At 37.6% G+C, this 21,166-nt stretch overlaps 1 protein-coding gene across 4 annotated transcripts in view; it reads right to left on the reverse strand.

Annotated features, from left to right (window-relative positions):
• The window catches only part of EPHA6 (EPH receptor A6), a gene marked incomplete at its 5' end in the record, with an annotated part of 845,284 nt that overhangs the window by 68,290 nt on the left and 755,828 nt on the right, over positions 1 to 21,166 (reverse strand). The window lies entirely within an intron of this gene.

A 21,166-nucleotide genomic window follows, 5' to 3' on the forward strand; every position in this document is an offset into this window, starting at 1 on the left:
ACTGTTTTGATTGGACCTTGATAAGAACTGGATCCTCTACTTATAATTTTATATATCTGATTGAAAAAAATTTAAACAGACCAGTTCTGGCTCCCTCCCTTTCAATCCTTGTTCCTCCTTCACTGCTAACATTCTTTCAGGGCTGGGTCCTGTAAGGCATGTTCTATCATATTAACGTTTCTGGCCCTGCACCTCTGTATCATCTTGCAATGATTCAGCATGGTGGGTGGAGAGGTACTTCTGGAAACAATTCCTATACCAGGTGGATAGCAGTAACATTACTATACATGGAAATGACTTAGAAATGCATGAATATATCTCACTGAACTAAAAATAAATGTATCCCCAACTCAACTTTCTGATAACTGAATTCCCAAAATGCTTGTGGTCATTCCAGCACTGGGAGAAATGTGATGGAGGAAAGTCTGTCAGAGCGGAGTCAGTGATTTGAACCAATTGCTGTTAAAATATCTTACTTTTGCAGATTTTATAATAGATGATCATAAGAACATGTTTCTATAGCTTTTCTTAGATTCTTACAAGAAGCCTCTAAAACTTAAGCTTTGTTAACTTCACAGTAACTTTTCTTGTATTCTTATGCATTAAATACTTGTTCTTATATTCATTCATTCATCCATTCATTGAGAGTTATTTACTGAACATTTAACATGCTTTGAACATACGAATGCACATATAAAGTAGCACCCACTCGCAGGCAGCACACATTTTCATGGAGAGGTGGACATGTATGTAAAGACGCAGTAAATCCAGGGAGTAGCAAATACTCTTTAATGTCTATCCAATAAACATTCACTAAACTATTTCTTTTTTTTGAGCAGAACTAGGATTGTGTTGGGTTACTCACCCTATTCCACATAATCATATTCACAAAACCACTGGTGGCAATCCTATTCTCTTTGCCTGTGGTTGATTTAGGAAGAGGCATTGGCCAATGTAATACTAGCAGAAGTCAGCTGAGGTGCTTCTGGGAATGCTTAGTGAACAACTTCTCTTCTTCCTCTGTAATGAAGTCTGGATGGGATGACTAGAACTGCAGCAGCTATCTTGCAACCAGAAAGAAAGCTATGCTGACCATAGAGGGGCAGAGCAGTAATATGGAAAGAAATATGTAAGGCTTTTTGTGGGGCTGGTGAGCAGCTAAATTAATCAACCCTTGGGCTAACTTGCTCCTGGACTGACAATGCTTCAGGGAATTCAGAACTCAAAAAGAAAATTTTTAATAAGCTAGAAAGCTTCATATTAAACTGTGACAAATTGTCACCAGCTACTCTCCTCTCTGTAAAATTGTAAAGTTTCATTTTTTATTACTTTAAGTCTGGTCCACATATGAAAAGCAACTGAATCCTCAGAGGGTGATTTCATTATCCTTTTATAGTTACTACATCTGCACTAATGTATTGGGGGTTATTATGCTGTTTATTTTCTATAATTTTTCCCAATTAACAGTTATTACCAGGAGCTATATTTATTAAATGAATGTTGCTGCATACATCAGAGAAAGTGTAGTGATATAAGGCAGACAACTGCAGAAAAGGGCTCTTTTTTTATACAATGGTCAGGAACTAAAATATCACCTTAATGTAATTAAAATTGTATATGTTCACAAGAGCATGGTGTCAATAAAGACTGAGTTAACTGACATTAGGAGAATTTAGGTTAATTAAAAATTATAATTCGAAAGTATTCTAAGACCTCTTTTTCTCTTAAAGAGGAAACAGATTTTTCTAATGGTTTCTGACTGAAAAATGTAGATACAGAATAAAAACAACTGGAAGCACTATAGAAAGTTTCTATAAAATTTATAATAATGCATTCAAAATGGAAGGGAAGATTTTGTTGTTATTAAGATGTAGTCAGGTGACAGCCAGCTGCTGACATTTGTTCCATTTGAGCTGTAACTAGGTGGGACATCTCTGTGTTTATAAATTCTTACCGTCCAATATGAGAGAATGTATTTTTTTTTGAACAACTGAGTAGTGACAGGCAAGCTGTCCATAGGGTATACAGATGACAAATCAAGAGGAAAATGAGCTCTTAGATAGTTTTTCAGCATTCTTCACTGGAAAAATAGCCATGTGACATGAGCACTGTGCACAGGGGGCTTCCGTGTTAGTGTTCATGCTGCTGGAAAATGTATTGCTCGAACTAAATGCACCCTCTATCGAGCACAAGTGATTCAACCACAATTTAAGAGGGAGATCATTACTCCTGCAAAAGGATTTTCAAGATGAGCAGTGAGGAGTCATTGTCTAAGAGGAAATTGAGACGTTACTTGCTCAGCATTGTAAAATTGTATGGCGATATAGATAGACATTGTCCGTTCTTTATGTCAATAAATAGAAGGGTCAACTAAAGAAAGTGCATGCTTCAGGTGGGTTGTAAATACTAACACTTTTAGATAACCTTATTAAGCCCTGGGGATTATTTACTTTCCTTAAGACACCTTATTTTTAGCTTCCCATGGTACTCGGAAAAGTGATCTATAGAGGGGTCAGAGTTGAGACATTTCACCATCATCTTTATTCCTTCAACTTTTTAAAGCTGTGATGGTTTTCATCACTTAACCTTCAACTGATAGATCAGAGTTGTATAGAAGGACTGGCTAACTGCCTCATAGCCTACCAGGTGATCTGAGTAGTCTATGTAAGAAGGGAAGGAATAGACTAGATTTATTGAATTAGACCAGTTGCCCCGGTTGCCCATTATTAAGGAACAATGTGCGTTAGTACCTAAGAGTCAGTGTGTGATGCTGCTCGCACCTCTGTAATCAGTAATTCTAAACTTTCAACTGCTTGGCATGTATGTGTTAAGCTGGGCAGGCTTTATATGATGGCTATAACAAACCTTATGGTTACCAGAGACCAAATATATTTTAAAAATTACGTGTGTTATACATTTTTGTTACAAAGTATTCAAACTATACAGAACTATACAGAATAAAACATATTACATCCTCTTTGGCCCTCTCCTAGTCAGGAACAACTGTTGAGCTTGGTGAGTATTATATCAAGCCTGTTTTAGCATATTTTTCATCTTTATTTGTAATGTAGTATTTAATTCAAAACATATCAGTGCATCAGATATTTGAGTAGCTTAAAGAGCTTGTGCAAGTGACAGATTTATTAAGTGAATAAACATACACAAGTATATATAATAATATTATGCTCAAAATTTAAATTTCCAATATGCTTTTAATTTTTTCCTTTAACACTATGTTTTATAGAGTTTTCCAAGTCAGTCCATGAAAGTCTGCTTCATTATTTGTAATATCTGTATAATATTTTATTGTATGAATATATAATTATTAATTTAAAATTACTGTATTGGAGGACACAATTTGCATTCAATTTTTCTTTAACATAAATAATGTTGCTATCAATATCCTGTGCATAAGTTGGTTCTCATGTGAAAGAATTTCTGTGGAAGTGCTCTAGTTGGCTAAAAGTTACAATTGAAATTTTGTGATATGGCCAAATGCTCTTCAAAACAGTCTTATCAATTTATACTCCCACCAGCAGTGTATGGAAAAGTGCTCATTTTTACTTAACACTGCCAGCTTTGGATATTATAAATCTTTTAAATTTCTGCCAGTCTGATGGTTGAAAATACAATCTTGTTTTAGTTTGCATTTTTCTGATTACTAGTGAGGCTGAATAGCTTTTTATATGTTCACTGTCATTTGTATTTCATATTTGGTGAATTGCTCTTTCTTTTCTCATGTTTTTCTATTTGGCTATTTGTTTTTTCATATTGATCCATGAACCTAATGTCTTATCATTTTTGTCTTTACCTACTTACCTTTGCCTTTTGTTAATCCTGATGCTGATTCTGTATATTTTTCCTATGCATGTGTATGGTAGAGCAGTTACAAAAAAATACTTAATAGATTTTCATTGTAAAAGTAAAAATACAAAGACTTTTCATTCCTTCTTGGCTCCTTTTATTTAAAACACCTCAGTATGCCAAATATTTGGAAACTGATAAGTACACAAACCATGATGATATCAGCTCATGCCCTGGCATTTTTGTTCAAGTGCTTACCTCTGAAATAATTGAGAAATTGGAGAACCCAACTATTTTTTCACTTTTCACATTTGTTTTGTGACTCATTCATTCAGCAACACTCAAGTACCTATACTGCAAAGAGTAGAGATATAAAAGTAAACATGTCCTCAGATGCTTCCTTCAAGGAATTGAGAGTCTAACTAGAGACACATATGTGCACACTTGTTGAGAGATCCCAGAGAACACGAGCCGTGGCTGGGTATGTCTACATGGTACACCGTGGGCCTGGCCCACCAGAAGTCTGCTTCCATAAGGCAACTCTCTCAGAGAAAGCCCAGTAAGGGATAAGGGAGTGAGCATTATGAGCCTGACATGTTACTGAATTCTTAGATATCAGAGAATAGAGGTGAGTCTGAGTACATGTGCCTGTGGCTGCAACCTCTTGGTTCCTTCCCACCACTGAGTTTATATTTGAGTTGTTTGCAGATTTGAGCAGGGAGGGAGGAAGAGGAGCTGAAAGTCAAAGCTGACAGGTATTTCATTAAAACCCTAAAAGACATCAAAAATATAAGAAGTAGTTTGGGAGCTCTGTAATCAAGTGTAACTCTAAAGAAGTGAAATTGACTCCTCTAACTATTTCACGACAGGACATCATGCAGCAACATTCCCCAAAATAGGTTCCATTGGAAATGACTTGCCAGTGTAAGGCAAGCAAAAAATTGTATGGTCAAATACTTTGGATCACAAAGGGTTAAACAAATGTCTTAATGTTGAGCCTTCTAAGCATCTTTTATAAGCTGGTGTCCCTCGACAACACAGAAATACAAACTCAAAATAACTTAAAAGGGGGCCATCTTTGGGGTATCCCAGGAAAGCATTTCTCAAAGAAAGATGCTTTGGCATATTGAGGGATCTGGTACCTCTTGGTACATGCCACAGATGCTCCTCTACGCACGTTCAAGACAGGATCAAGGTAAAAACCAAAATAGCTGAGGTTGTTTACTCTTAGGTGTATTTAAAAACAAATGATTGACTAGGGACTGAATTAAACATCTAATTATATTCCAGTTAATGGTTCTTTCATTAAGCATGTCCCATATTATAGTGCATTAATCAGGCATGAGATACTTAAAGTTACTTTTAAACAGCTTCCTGCAACCTGTTTATCATGCCCACTAGTACCACAGAATGCATTTTGCATATTAGAAGTAGTGATTTATTGGTTTAGGCACTTTTGGGGAACTAATACACTTTGTATACTACTACACACAGAATTCCATGATTATCTTGTAGTTCCTGGAAACTACCTGACTGTGTGTGACTAAGCCCTCCACATTCTAAGTTCCCACTGAAATGAAGAAAGAGGTTAAATAGATTACAGATTAATTGCTAAAATCTTAGAAGTGGTGGTGCAGGAGAAGTAAAAGCTAGGCAAATTCCTTTCTGAGAGTTGATAGGGTAGGGATACAAAATATGCGTTAAAAGCAATTTAAGGTAACTACTAGTAGACAACTAACTCACTAATGAATCATAAATAAGCAGAGTTATTTTGATTAATATAGCAAAACTAGGAAAATAAAAGATAGTTTGGAAAACTAAGATGACAGAATTAACAATAAGCATATCAGTTACTGTAATAAATGAAGATGTGTTAAATTATTTATTAAAAGACAGAGACTCTCAGATTGAGTCTCATGCATACATGTGTGTACACACTCACCTATGTGCTGTTTGCAAGATATATATCTGAAATAAAATGACTGACTAAGATTAAATATAAAAGAATGTATAAAAATATTCCACATCAATCAAAACAAAAGTGAAATCAGGGTTTGTACGAGTCATATTAAAAAGAATGAAAATAACAGTTATAAAATTTTCTATATCAAATAGCCAACATCAAAATATATAAAGCAAAACTATTAGAGTCCTGGGAGAAACAGACAAAACACAATGATATGGAAGATTTTACTTCTCTCACTTTAAATGCTAAGCTTTTAGGTCAAGTGCTAGTAAAGGGAGAACTGAATCACCTTCCTGGGATCCTTTACCTCTGTAGCAGGAGTGAAGCATATTCCATTTTCCTTGGCCCACATTTTCCAACAGAAATATAATGTGAGCTGTATGTGTAATTTAAAATTTTCTAGCAGGCACATTAAAAATAGAGTAAAAAGGTTAAATTAAAATATATTTTATTTAATCCAATATAGTTAAGTATTATTTCAACATAATGAATATAAAATATTAATGAGATAGTTCACTTTTTTTTTCATTCTATGAAATCTGGTGTGTATCTTACACAGAGAACACTTCTCAATTTAAAAATGCTTGATCCGTATTAAATTCTCTAAAATTTATGATTGAAACCATAGAATTACATACTCAAGCTTTTCCAAACATTCTGAGATTTTTCAAAAGAATGGAATGAGCATCAATTTTTAAATCAAAATTAAAATTAATGAAAATTAAGTACAATAAAAAATTCAGTTTCTCAATTACACAAGTCATATTTCAGTGTTCAATGGATACATATGTTTGGTGGTTGCCACTTAGGATGGCAAAACCCTAGGTAACTTTCCTACTCTCCTGATGAGTATTCCATATCAAATCCTTTCTCCTTAACACTTCCTACCTCATCCTCAATTTTAACTGCTTATATTTCTAACATGATTGAGAAAATAGTTATCCTGAAGAGAATTTCAACAAACTGGCATGACCACATCTGGACTCATGTACTCTGTTTTCTTTCTAGTACTTGAGATGAACAGTTCTTACTCCCATCTAAAGCCAATCATTCCTCTTGTGCATTATATTCTATTCTCAAGGACATAATTTCAGGAAATCTGCACTGCTCTTTTTCTCCTGAGAGAAAGGTCATAGCATACTATGACCTTAGAAAAGTTCTACTAACCTAATTTCTCCTTCCAGCTGGTGCCCCATGTCTCTGTTTCCCTGTATAGCAAAACTCCTCAGAAGTTATCTGTACTTCCTGGCTTCAATGCTTCTCCCCTCATTTTCCTTTAAATCCATTTCAATCAAACCTCTACCTCCATTGCTTTGCTGAAACTACTCTTTCAAAGACACTAATGACCTCCTTTTTGCTAAATCAAATTGTCAGTTCCCAGTCCTCTTCCTTGATAACTCCTTTCTCCTTGAAATACTTCTTTTCACTTTTATCCCCGGACACCACCCATTCTTCACTTTTCTTCTACGCTGATGATTATTCCCTCTCACTAATCTCCTCATCCTGTTCTCAACCTCTCAGCTCAGAGTGCCCCAGGACTCCTCTTATTTCTTGGCAATTTCATCCAGTCTCGTGGCTCTAAATATCACTGATATGCCAGTGACTCCCAAATGTATATCCCCAGCCTGGATCTCTTTCCTCAGCTCTAGCCTTATATACACCTTTCCACTCAACATCTTCCCTTGGATGTATAACTGGCACATAAAACTCAACATATCTAAAATCAAGCAATTATTTTCACTCTCCAACTGCTCCTCCATGTATTCTTCCCTTTTAGGTAGACTAGGAAGCCTTGGAATTTTCCTTTTTGCCTTAAAAAATTTTTTTCTCATATCTAGTGCAACAGGAATGTTGTTGGCTCTACCTTAAGAATACACCCAGAATTGGATCACTTTTAATCACTTACATTTTTTTCTTTTTACTCCTGCATACATTTTCGAATATAGATAAGTCAGCCATTCTTTTGTCTTTTAAGTTAAAAGACTACAGGCTGACATCCATTACAACAATAATCTACTTCTGATTTAAGATTTAATTTAACCATGTAAGCATTCCTGAAGTTCAATGAAAAGATCTGATGTAATAAATTAGGTTTTGTTCTTATAGGTATATAGATACATATTCTGAGATTATAGAGAACAAGTGTTTCAGATCAGGTTATTACCCCCTGTATCATAAAGTGAATTCCAAAGTTATGCTAATAAAGTTACATTTTGGTCTTCTAGGGTCCAAAACAAGAGTTATGCTATGTAGATTCTTTGCGTTGTCACTTTCCACTGGGTCTTTGTTACTCTTTAAACTTCCCATCCAAGGTCTGCGGGTTTTGTATAACCATAAAACCAGAATTGAAGCAGGTCTCTGACTGCTTTCTGCTCTTCTTGTGAATTAAATGAATAACAGTGTACTGTTATTTCTTATTCAATAGTTTGTCTCCCACAAAGCACAGACCCCCGAGATGTGATTTTCATGTGAATGGGAGCAAGAACCCCCATATGGCTGTGTATCTTGATATATTAGAATCTTGCAAGGTTTTATTGCTCATGTAATCTCACCCCAAATTCTGAAGCACACTACACCTCCTGGCTGAGGATTCTTGGTGAAGTGAGTTAAAAAAATGGGTTTGTGCCATAGTCTTCAAATAAAGTAGGATGGGAAAAGATGGAGAACCACAGCTTACAAGGTTGTGGTTTAAGAGATGTGCTTTAGATGATTAGATGACAGCAGTGAGTAACAGAGTGCCTGCTTCAGCAAATGGTTTTCCTGTCTCCTTTAATTGAATCAGTCAGTTATTAGGCTCGAATAACCATTTCCTAAAGTGGTTGCAATAAGCAGAAGCCATTGTACTATACTTTTCAAGGACTTGATTCAAACTCATTAATTAAATTTTCCTGATTCCTCTAAGTCACAGGGCTACAACACTAGCAGAAACCAGCAGAAGCTGGTGGTCCTGTCTAGAGAAAATTTGGTTTCATCTTTTTTATGTTGAAAAGGCAGAATATGGGCTTATTAATTAATAAAATGATTAGGTAAATTATTTTATTGTCTAAAAGGAAAATTATTTTGTATAGCCAGAAGTACCCAAATATTCTTAAAAACTGCATGCTCAAATGGATAAAAAGGAATTGCTGAGAAGAAGTACATTGCAACCATTCTTGCCTGAGTGTGTTATAAAGCATTAGTAAGCGAGCTGGTGGGGATCAATGTAGCCTTATTAAAATCCTTAGGTGGGTAGTAGAATTGAGACAACATGTGCACTTGGTTGGAATACAGTTTCAGATACTTAGAAAAGGAACACGGTGCTGTTAATATGCTTCCATTACCACTCACATAGACATATTTCTTGGGCAATGAATCACTACCTAATCATCTAGGATTTTTTGTTTTTTTGTTTTTCCTTCGGTAGAGTGCTATGCTTAGCTTTTACATTTCTTTGTTTTTTTGCATTCACATCATTTTAAGTATAGCTCTTTCTTACAAAATACCACTCTTTTCTTTGTAATATTTAAAGACTTTTGGAAAAGCTTTTACCCCTTACTACTACATAAGTTATATTATTTAAATCAAGGGTAAAATATATTCTTGTTATAGTAGAGTTATAATTAAAAATTATTGCAGGCAGCAAGATGCAGTTTTTGTTAGAGCAGTCAGACATATGTCAGCAAAAGTTGGTTGAGATGGCCCTGGACTACACGCTGGGGCATGAGGCCTTTGCTCCTCCATATGCTCAGAAGTGCATCAAGTCTGGAGCAAATAGATTCTTAAGAGGATGGACTTGGTCAATGGCCCAGTCTACAGAGGCCCGTGGAATAAGGGTTACCCTGATTTGGGGGCCTTTTCTTGTGGAAGCTTGTTTTGAGGCCCTCAAATTGTGGTATACCCATCCTTACATGTGACCTAGAGTGGGATTAATAGTCTCAACCTGATCCTAACCTGTTTTCTGCCAGATTAGGTTAGGCTGCTGGCAAGACATCCCAGAATTGCCAGAGAAACAGAGAGGAGGTTCATGTTTCAATAACTACTAATTCAGCTCATCTTCCATCAGTGAAAAGTGGATGGGGATATTATTGATTCAAAGCAATGGTTTTATCTCCTCTCCTCCCCTGCTATGTCTGGAATTTGTTGGAATATTCATGTCACTGTCCTTCCTGGGTCTCTTCTTCTTCCTTCTCTTTCTCCCTCTTCCTGTCTCTATGTTTCCCTTCTACACTTCAGCTTCTTTTCACATTGAGGTTATTGAAGTAATATCTCAGAAATGAGTTTTTACAAACCAAATGCTTGCAACTCTGACTTTAAAGAAAAGAAACACAAACTAGTGATAAGGAAGTAGTGTGAGGATAATTAATCTTTAAAGAAGTTTCTTCATTTAAGAAGAGAATTCTCAACAGGGTCCTATTAATCGCCAGTCTCCTTAGGGACTTTTTTTTTTAAAGGGTCAGGCGTACAGGCATTTGATTTACAGAGACTCACCTCTGCACACTTCTGCTATGATGTATGCGGAAGTTTTACCTGGTGAAGTTTCTATTTCCTTCTCACTACCCAGATCATTTTCACTTTGGAATGCAAATGAATCAAAGCTGAGGTTTCAATTGAAAAATCCATTTTAGCAAAATCAATTTTAAGGAAAAATATATAGTTTAGTTTTTCAGAGTAAGGAATAAGTTTCTGCTCTCACATGACCCTGAGAGAAGTCGCTTATACAAAATGGTAACAAAATCAATCTTAGCAGGATTTAAGGAGCACTCACTTTGACACGTTCAAAGGTATTTTTCCCCTCCTCCTTCCGTCCCTCCTTCCTATAAAGGGCTCCTTCCCCTTCCTCTTCCTCCTTCCTCCCACTTTTTAAAATTTCCTTCTTTCTCCTTCCTTTTTATCTGTCTTTCTTTTAAAACCAAAAAAACCGTAGGCTAGGGATGCAGCAGTATACTTCCACTCTCCTCGATGCATTTGTCTATTTTGCCTCCATGGGACCTTCACTATTTTCAGTGACCGTGCAAGTCTTCTTTTCTTCCTAAACTTCCAATAACTACTCCCCTACTCCTCTCAACATGTAAAAGGAATTATAGTAAATAAACACTGGTCTTGAAAGCCAAAAAACTCACCTAATTTGCAGAAATAAGAATAGTTTTGAAAAAGGACTGGTCATAGCAGTCACTATTCAGAGAGGAGATGTAGGGAGAAGAGCATGGGATTATCATTATAAAGGCAAGAAGTATGCAGCAGAAAGTAGCATTCTTTAGGGTTGGAAGTTGTAGTATTATTTGGTAGACCCGTAAAAGCACTTTGGGTGATTTAATAGGTAAGAACCAGAACTTGAAATTGGAGTTGAAAAAGACTTGTTATATAATTTAATCCTTTTGGCTAGGAAAGGAACAATACAATTTTGGATCTAAATTTAATTGGGATTTACATAGATTCTTTGAAACTTTTCCATTTTTCATCTGGAAAGCACAAAGTGCTCATCCTCTCAGGAACAATGATGGACTGCATAATCCACTAGTGCACAGTATATCCTAAATCAAGTTCTCAGCAGCCACACTGGGGCAGTCAAAGGTATTCTGACTGAAATGAGAATCTAACCAGCTTTGCAGTGTGCATAGGGAACGAGGTTAAACCTTTTGGAAAGAAAATTATCAAAATCATAGCTTCTATTCCTACTCTTTTTTTCTTTTTTGATATTGAAAATCTATGCTAGGATTTCATCTTTTACCCCAAGACTCCTGCAGCAGTTTCTTAACAGTTCCTGGTTATATAGAGCACTTAAAAAAAGCATTAAATCATTTTGGCCTGAGTCTATCTAAAGCACTATCTTCCATGCAAACAATACCAAGATTACAGCAAGGAGGCTCGATATTAAAGAATAATAAGGCAGTGTGTGAATTAAGCATATTATATTTGACTTCCATCAAGGACTTTGCCACTTGCATAATCCAACTGAATATGGTCTCATAAACCCACACTTTCCAACACATAATTCTCATACACAGATCACATAGTCTGTGATCAAGCAACAGCAGACAGAAGCAGGCTTTTTAAGAAAGGATTACAGTGACTGGATAAGAATTTATCTTACCTGCTTCTTTCTTAAGAACATATTATAGAAGTCCACATGTCATCTGTCATTATTCCATTTCTCCCCCCCATCCTACCCTGCCCCAGCCTTCAGGGATGGTATTATTGAGAGAGAGGGCAGGCAATGATTGAACGGTGTGGCTATTTGTGAACTTGTTCTTAAACCCCATGTCTCCTGGTCTTAGCTGGCTTTCTGTTCACAGGAAGCTATTTATGCTATAGACAGGCCAAGTTTACAATGAACCACATAAGTGGTATCACATTTTTGCAGGTGGGAAAACTGAGACTCTGCTAAAATATGTATGGTCAGTGACTGAGTTGACGCCACATAGGAGACACCAAGGATCCTGAAAGAAACTAATATAGACCCCCCAGAAGATCCTCTACGATCATTTAAACTTAGGTGTTCTTAGAGGTCCTTTGTTATCCCACAGCTCCTAGATCTGGTGAGTTTGAAACCGTTATTTGTGAAAGGCCTAGGAATCCTGAGCAGATGAATAGCAGAGGCTAGTGAAAAAATTAGAGAAGCCTTCACGACACCTGTTTTGAAGAAGAAACTGGAAGTGTGTGTGCTGGTGGGGATTGACAAAGGACCTCTGTGGATAGTGAGTATACTAGAGTGAAGTGAGTATGCTATGTGCTAAAATCCATTAAATTATTAGGCTTTGCTGAAATCAAAAAGTTTTTTTTCCTTTTTTTTCTGTTTAGAGGCATGAATCACCATGTTGAGTTGCTCATAAATTACTTGAAAGTGAGTAATTCAGGCTCTGTATGTTAAATGACCAGACGGTTACAGATATATAAGAATTTGCCATTGAGTAAGAAAGGTCCTAAAACTGGGTATGCCTATAATCATGTCATACGGCAGTAATATACCAGGAGACCTGAGTAAACCCTATGGAAAGAAATATGCGTAAGCGATGGAAAAAGTGGTGAAGTAGATAAATCTTATTAGAGATGGCCAAATATTCTGTTTTCTACTGTATTTGTGTAGAATGTATCTGAGATGAAAGGATTTTCTTTGTCCCTTTTTGTTTAACTTCTTCCCTATTTTATCTAAGGATACTATCAATGGCATTTTGAAACCCTTGTGGGAAGAAATTTTTACCCTCTGTTTAATTACCTGATATTCTAACTGTATTTATGGTGTTTTGTGTGGATATTTAGGAATATGTATTATAACTTGTGACAGCAATTATGAAGAATTTTATTTCCCACCAAATGGGTCAGGCCAGTGTTTTCTGCCCTTGTTTGACTGGTAGATATTATAGCCAGCTCTTCATTATCTGTAGAAGGGGTAGTCCTTCTGGGTAGGATATTTATTACACAGAAAACCCCCAACTTCATTTCAATATGCCTAGAAACTCAGCCTTTTATCAAACTTGCTAACAAGTTGCAACAGATGAGTGATTTGTTCCCAGACACATTAAGAAGAAGGCAGAAGAAGCTGAGAGCTTGGATAATCCATCAGCTAGTTAATTCACACCTGAATAATTGAGAGTTTGCCTTATAGTTATTGAATATTTATGACGGTTCCACAACGTGCTGAAAAGTAGATGAACCAAGTAAGAATACCAAATAAAAACCATCTGCACACAGTTTATGTTTGATACGAATCTTATTACTTGACTGGAACATGCAAAATAGAATGTGTTTTAAACAGTGTGTATAAGAACCATGAAGAAGGTGTGTCTGTTAAAACTGTAGATTTCTAGAGAAAACTCAGAGGTGCTCCTTGGGAATATGCATTTTTAACAGTTTATCCCACATGATTCTGAAGCAGGTGGTCTAGAGACCTCTTTTGGAGAAATTATCAATGTAGGTAGTAACAGGAAAAGCTTATTTCCTAGGAAGCCAAACATAAGAAATCAGAGACATACTGACTGACAAACTGAAGAGAAGAAGCCAAAAGAGAATGCCTATTAGCATAAAGGAGAGCATAGGCATAAAGAAAAAGAAAAAAAAAAGAGGAAGGCAGATAATAGAACAATGGTACCATAAAAGATCTCAGTATCTTAGAGATTTGCTGTAATGCTATGATGTCTGTAATTTACTGTAACTTACTTACTATATATTACACATTATTTTTATTTATTTTTTAACATCTTTATTAGAGTATAATTGCTTTACAATGGTGTGTCAGTTTCTGCTTTATAACAAAGTGATCAGTTATACATATACATATGTCTCCATATCTCCTCCCCCTTGCATGTCCCTCCCTCCCACCCTCCCTATCCCACCCCTCTAGGTGGTCACAAAGCACCGAGCTGATCTCCCTGTGCTATGCGGCTGCTTCCCACTAGCTATCTATCTTACATTTGGTAGTGTATATATGTCCATGCCACTCACTCACTTTGTCCCAGCTTACCCTTTCCCCTCCCTGTATCCTCAAGTCCATTCTCTAGTAGGTCTGCATCTTTATTCCTGACTTGCACCTAGGTTCTTCTGACCATTTTCTTTTTTTTTTTTAGATTCCATATATATGTGTTAGCATACAGTATTTGTTTTTCTCTTTCTGACTTACTTCACTCTGTATGACAGACTCTAGGTCCATCCACCTCACTACAAATAACTCACTTTTATTCCTTTTTATGGCTGAGTAATATTCCATTGTATATATGTGCCACATCTTCTTTATCTATTCATCTGTTGATGGAAACTTAGGTTGCTTCCATGTCCTGGCTATTGTAAATAGAGCTGCAATGAACATTGTGGTACATGACTCTTTTTGAATTATGGTTTTCTCAGGGTATATGCCCAGTAGTGGGATTGCTGGGTCATATGGTAGTTCTATTTGTAGTATTTTAAGGAACCTCCATACTGTTCTCCATAGTGGCTGTACCAATTCACATTCCCACCAACAGTGCAAGAGGGTTCCCTTTTCTCCACACCCCCTCCACCATTTATTGTTTGTACATTTTTTTGATGATGGCCATTCTGACTGGTGTGAGATGATATCTCATTGTAGTTTTGACTTGCATTTCTCTAATGATTAAAGATGTTGAGCACTCTTCCATGTGTTTGTTGGCAATCTATATATCTTCTTGGAGAAATGTCTATTTAGGTCTTCTGCCCATCTTTTGATTGGGTTGTTTGTTTTTTTTGATATTGAGCTGCATGAGTTGCTTGTATGTTTTGGAGATTAATCCTTTTTCAGTTGCTTCATTTGCAAATATTTTCTCCCATTCTGAGGGTTGTCTTTTCGTCTTGTTTATGGTTTCCTTTGCTGTGCAAAAGCTTTTGTTTCATTAGATCCCATTTGTTTATTTTTGTTTTTATTTCCATTTCTCTAGGAGGTGGGTCAAAAAGGATCTTGCTGTGATTTATGTCATAGAGTGTTCTGCCTATGTTTTCCTCTAAAAGTTTAATAGTCTCTGGCCTTACTTTTAGGTCTGTAATCCATTTTGAGTTTATTTTTGTGTATGGTGTTAGAGAGTGTTCTCATTTCATTCTTTTACATGTAGCTGTCCAGTTTTCCCAGCACCACTTATTGAAGAGGCTGTCTTTTCTCCACTGTATATTCTTGCCTCCTTTATCAAAGATAAGGTGACAAATGTGCATGGGTTTATCTCTGGGCTTTCTATCCTGTTCCGTTGATTTATATTTCTGTTTTTGTGCCAGTACCATACTGTCTTGATTACTGTAGCTTTGTAGAATAGTCTGAAGTCAGGGAGCCTGATTCCTCCAGCTCTGTTTTTCTTTCTTAAGATTGCTTTGACTATTCGGGGTCTTTTGTGTTTCCATACAAATAGTGAAATTTTTTGTTCTAGTTCTGTGAAAAATGCCAGTGGTAGTTTGATAGGGATTTCATTGAATTTGTAGATTCCTTTGGGTAGTAGAGTCATTTTCACAATGTTGATTCTTCCAATTCAAGAACATGGTATATCTCTCCACCTATTTGTATCATCTTTAATTTCTTTCATCAGTGTCTTATAGTTTTCTGCATACAGGTCTTTTGTCTCCTTAGGTAGGTTTATTCCTAGATATTTTATTCTTTTTGTTGCAATGGTAAATGGGAGTGTTTTCTTAATTTCACTTTCTATTGATTTGAGTCTTCACCCTCTTTTTCTTGATAATTCTGGCTAATGGTTTATCAATTTTGTTTATCTTCTCAAAGAACCAGCTTTTAGTTTTATTTATCTTTGCTATCATTTCTATAATTTCTTTTTTGTTTATTTCTGATCCGATCTTTGTGATTTTTTTCCTTCTGTTACCTTTGGGGTATTTTGTTCTTCTTTCTCTAATTGCTTTAGGTGTAAAGTTAGGTTGTTTATTTGAGATGTTCCTTGTTTCTGAAGGTAGGCTTGTATAGCTATAAACCTCCCTCTTAGAACTGCCTTTGCTGCATCCCATAGGTTTGGGGTCATTGTGTTTTCACTATCATTTGTCTCTAGGTATTTTCTCATTTCCTCTTTGATTTCTTCAGTGATCTCTTGGTTATTAAGTAGTGTGTTGTTTAGCCTCCATGTGTTTGTATTCCTTACAGATTTTTTCCTGTAATTGATATCTAGTCTCCTAGCGTTGTGGTCAGAAAAGATACTTGATACGATTTCAATTTTCTTAATTTTACCAAGGCTTCATTTGTGACCCAAGATATGATTTATCCTGGAGAATGTTCCATGAGCACTTGAGAAGAATGTGTATTCTCTTGTTTTTGGAAGGAATGTCCTATAAATATCAATTAAGTCCATCTTTTTTAATGTATCATTTAAAGCTTGTGTTTCCTTATTTATTTTCATTTTGGATGATCTGTCCATTGGTGAAAGTGGGGTGTTAAAGTCCCCTACTATAACTGTGTTACTGTCAATTTCCCCTTTTATGGCTGTTAGTATTTGCCTTATGTATTGAGGTGCTCCTATGTTGGGTGCATAAATATTTACAATTGTTATATCTTCTTCTTGGATCGATCCCTTTATCATTATCTAGTGTCCTTCTTTGTCTCTTGTAATAGTCTTTGTTTTAAAATATATTTTGTCTGATATGAGAATTGCTACTCCAGCTTTCTGTTGATTTCCATTTGCATGGAATATCTATTTCCATCCCCTCACTTTCAGTGTGTATGTGTCCCTAGGTCTGAGGTGGGTCTCTTGTAGACAGAATATATATGGGTCTTGTTTTTGTAGCCATTCAGCCAGTTTATGTCTTTTGGTGGAAGCATTGAATCCATTTACATTTAAGGTAATTATCGATATGTATGTTCCTATTAGCATTTTCTTAATTGTTTTGGGTTTCTTATTGTGGGTCTTTTCCTTTTCTTGTGTTTCCTGCCTAGAGAAGTTCCTTTAGCATTTGTTGTAAAGCTGGTTTGGTGGTGCTGAACTCTCTCAGCTTTTGCTTGTCTGTAAAGATTTTAATTTCTCTGTCAAATCTGAATGAGATCCTTGCTGGGGAGAGTAATCTTGGTTGTCGGTTTTTCTCTTTCATCACTTTAAGTATGTCCTGCCACTCCCTTCTGGCTTGCAGAATTTCTGCTGAAAGATCAGCTGTTAACCTTATGGGGATTCCCTTATGTGTTATTTGTTGTTTTTCCTTTGCTGCTTTTAATATTTGTTCTTTGTACTTAATTTTTGATAGTTTGATTAATATGTGCCTTGGCGTATTTCTCCTTGGATTTATCCTGTATGGGACTCTCTGTGCTTCCTGGACTTGATTAACTATTTCCTTTCCCATATTAGGGAAGTTTTCAACTATAATCTCTTCACATATTTTCTCAGTCCCTTTCTTTTTCTCTTCTTCTTCTGGGACCCCTATAATTCAAATGTTGGTGCATTTAATGTTGTCCCAGAGGTCTCTGAGACTGTCCTCAATTCTTTTCATTCTTTTTTCTTTATTCTGCTCTGCAGTAGTTATTTCCACTATTTTATCTTCCAGGTTACTTATCCATTCTTCTGACTCAGTTATTCTGCTATTGATCCCTTCTAGAGAATTTTTAATTTCATTTATTGTGTTGTTCATCTCTGTTTGCTCTTTAGTTCTTCTAGGTCCTTGTTAAACGTTTCTTGTATTTTCTCCATTCTATTTCCAAGATTTTGGATCACCTTTACTATCATTAGTCTAAATTCTTTTTCAGAGAGACTGCCTATTTCCTCTCATTTGTTAGGTCTGGTGGGTTTTTGCCTTGCTCTCTCATCTGTCGTGTGTTTCTCTTTCTTCTCATTTTGCTTAACTTACTGTTTTTGCGGTCTTCTTTTCGCAGGCTGCAGGTTCGTAGTTTCCATTGTTTTTGGTGTCTGTTCCCAGTGGCTAAGATTGGTCCAGTGGGTTGTGTAGGCTTCCTGGTGGAGGGGACTAGTGCCTGTGTTCTGGTGGATGAGACTGGATCTTGTCTTTCTGGTGGGCAGGTCCACATATGCTGCTGAGTTTTGGGGTGTCTGTGGCCTTATTATGATTTTAGGCAGCCTCTCTGCTAATGCATGGGGTTGTGTTCCTGTCTAGCTAGTTGTTTGGCATAGGGTGTCCTGCACTGTAGCAGACAGACAGAACCCTAGGACAAATGGTAAAAGCAAAGCTATATAGAGAATATCATGCACAGAAGCATATACATACACAGTCACAAAAAGAAAAAAAGGAAAAAAAAAAAAATATATCGTTGCTCCCAAAGTCCACTTCCTCCTCAATTTGGGATGATTTGTTGTCTATTCAGGTATTCCACAGATGCAGGGTACATCAAGTTGATTGTGGAGATTTAATCCGCTGCTCCTGAGGCTGCTGGGAGAGGTTTCCCTTTCTCTTCTTTGTTCGCACAGCTCCTGAGATTCAACTTTGGATTTGGATCTGCCTCTGCGTGTAGGTCGCCGGAGGGCGTCTGTCTTCTTCGCTCAGACAGGGCGGGGTTAAACGAGCCGCTGATCTGGGGGCTCTGGCTCACTCAGGCCAGGGGGAGGGAGGGGTACGGATGTGGGGCGAGCCTGCGGCGGCAGAGGCCGGCATGACATTGCTCCAGCCTGAGGCACACCGTGCGTTCCCCCGGGGAAGTTGTCCCTGGATCACGGGACCCTGGTAGTGATGGGCTGCACATGCTCCCGGGAGGGGCGGTGTGGATAGTGACATGTGCTTGCACACAGGCTTCTTGGTGGCGGCAGCAGCAGCCTTAGCATCCCATGCCCGTCTCTGGGGTCCGCTCTGTTAGCCGCGGCTCGCGCTCATCTCTGGAGCTCCTTCAAGCAGTGCTCCTAATCCCCTCTCCTCGCGCACCAGGAAACAAAGAGGGAAGAAAAAGTCTCTTGCCTCTTCGGCAGGTCCAGACTTTTTCCCAGACTCCCTCCTGGCTAGCCGTGGTGCACTAACCCCTTCAGGCTGTGTTCACGCCGCCAACCCCAGTCCTCTCCCTGCGCTCCGACCGAAGCCCGAGCCTCAGCTCCCAGCCCCGCCCGCCCCGGCGAGCGAGCAGTCAAACCTCTTGGGCTGGTGAGTGCCGGTCGGCACCGATCCTCTGTGTGGGAATCTCTCTGCTTTGCCCTCCGCACCCCGGTGGCTGCGCTCTCCTCCGTGGCTCCGAAGCCTCCCCCCTTCCGCAACCTGCTGTCTCTGCCCGCGAAGGGGCTTCTAGTGTGTGGAAACCTTTCCTCCTTCACAGCTCCCTCCCACTGGTGCAGGTCCTGTCCCTATTCTTTTGTCTCTCTTTTTTCTTTTTTTCTTTTGCCCCACCCAGGTACGTGGGGAGTTTCTTGCCTTTTGGGAGGTTTGAGGTCTTCTGCCAGCGTTCAGTAGGTGTGCTGTAGGAGTTGTTCCACGTGTAGATGTATTTCTGATGTATCTGTGGGGAGGAAGGTGATCTCCACGTCTTACTCTTCCACCATCTTGAAGCTCCTCCTACATTACACTTTCGATGTGATGACCAGTTATTGGGATCTCAGTGATGGCTCACTAGCATTCTAAAAGGAAGCCCAGACTTCAGAGGGGATTGATACAACTGATTTAGCTATTTATATGGGATCAATATCAGAAGCTTTATTATTTTTTTATTGGCATACAGTTGCTTTACAATGTTGTGTTAGTTTCTACTGTACAGCAAAGTGAATCAACTACACGTATATGTAGCCCCTCTTTTTTTGTATTTCCTTCCCATTTAGGTCACTGCAGAGCACTGAGTAGAGTTCCCTGTGCTATACAGTAGGTTCTCATTAATTACCTATTTTATACATAGTACCCATACTGTATAAATGTCAATCCCCATCTCCCAATTCACCCCACCCACCTCTTCCCTTGGTATCCATACGTTTGCTCTCTGTGTCTCTCTCTATTTCTGCTTTGCAAATAAGATAATCTATACCATATTTTTTAGATTCCACATATATGCGTTAATACATGGTATTTGTATATCTCTTTCTGACTCACTTCACTCTTTATGACAGTCTCTAGGTCCATCTACATCTCTACAAATGACCCAATTTCATTCCGTTTTATGGCTGAGTAATATTTCATTGTACTTATGTACCACATCTTCTTTATCCATTTCTCTGTTGATGGACATTCAGAAGCTTTAATAATTAGAATGATCAACATCAGAAAAGGAATTCCATCGGTTAAATTGGTGAATTGTTAGCCAGTATAATGGGTTTAGAAGTGGATCCTCATTGGTGAGATTAGAGGCATTTAAGATATGTGGATTAGTTAAAATATTTTGGTGATAACTTTCTCCTCTTGCATAATCAGAGTATAGGAATGCAGAGAGGCCTATAGCTAGCCTGTCACTTGAGGGATCGATTCTAATCTCTCAATAATCCCTAAGTGGTTGGGACAGTTAATCTGAAGATGTCTGATTGCCTGGCCTGCAAGGCTATACACTCCTGGCTCTCTGGCTGTTGTTTAGGCTTCCTCAAATGATATTTTTTTCAGGAAAGATATTTAGGGATCCCCTATAAGAATGGAGAACTGGGACTTCATTATCTCATAGAACAAATTGTACAAATGCCTTGTTCCTGTTTGTTAAAAAATGTTTGTATGATAAATATCGATATATGAAGCAGAATTTTCCTGATTTGCTCTAATTTTAACTTGAAGCAAGTTTGAGGGGGTGGTCACTCAATCTCAGTCACCTCAATTGTTTTGGTTGGTACGGCTATCCACTAAAAAGACTTTATGACCCAATTGACATAGACCAGTTCTCAACACAAATGTGGGGAAAAATAATAACTTCCTTGGGAGAGAAGTTTGGTGAACCTGCTTCTTAGTGATCTTTCTCTTGTGGGAAAAAATTGATAAAGCATCTTACAGTTTTTGTGCTCTCTGTAAGGCAAGTATATTCATTGTTCTGCTCTTTCTGTTCCCTCAAAATATGAAAGGATCAACAGAGGCTTGAATAGAAGTAGCTTCCAAAGGCATAAA

This window comes from Mesoplodon mirus (assembly GCF_964341445.2).
Source record: "Mesoplodon mirus genome assembly, chromosome: 6".
Taxonomy (NCBI): domain Eukaryota; kingdom Metazoa; phylum Chordata; class Mammalia; order Artiodactyla; family Ziphiidae; genus Mesoplodon; species Mesoplodon mirus.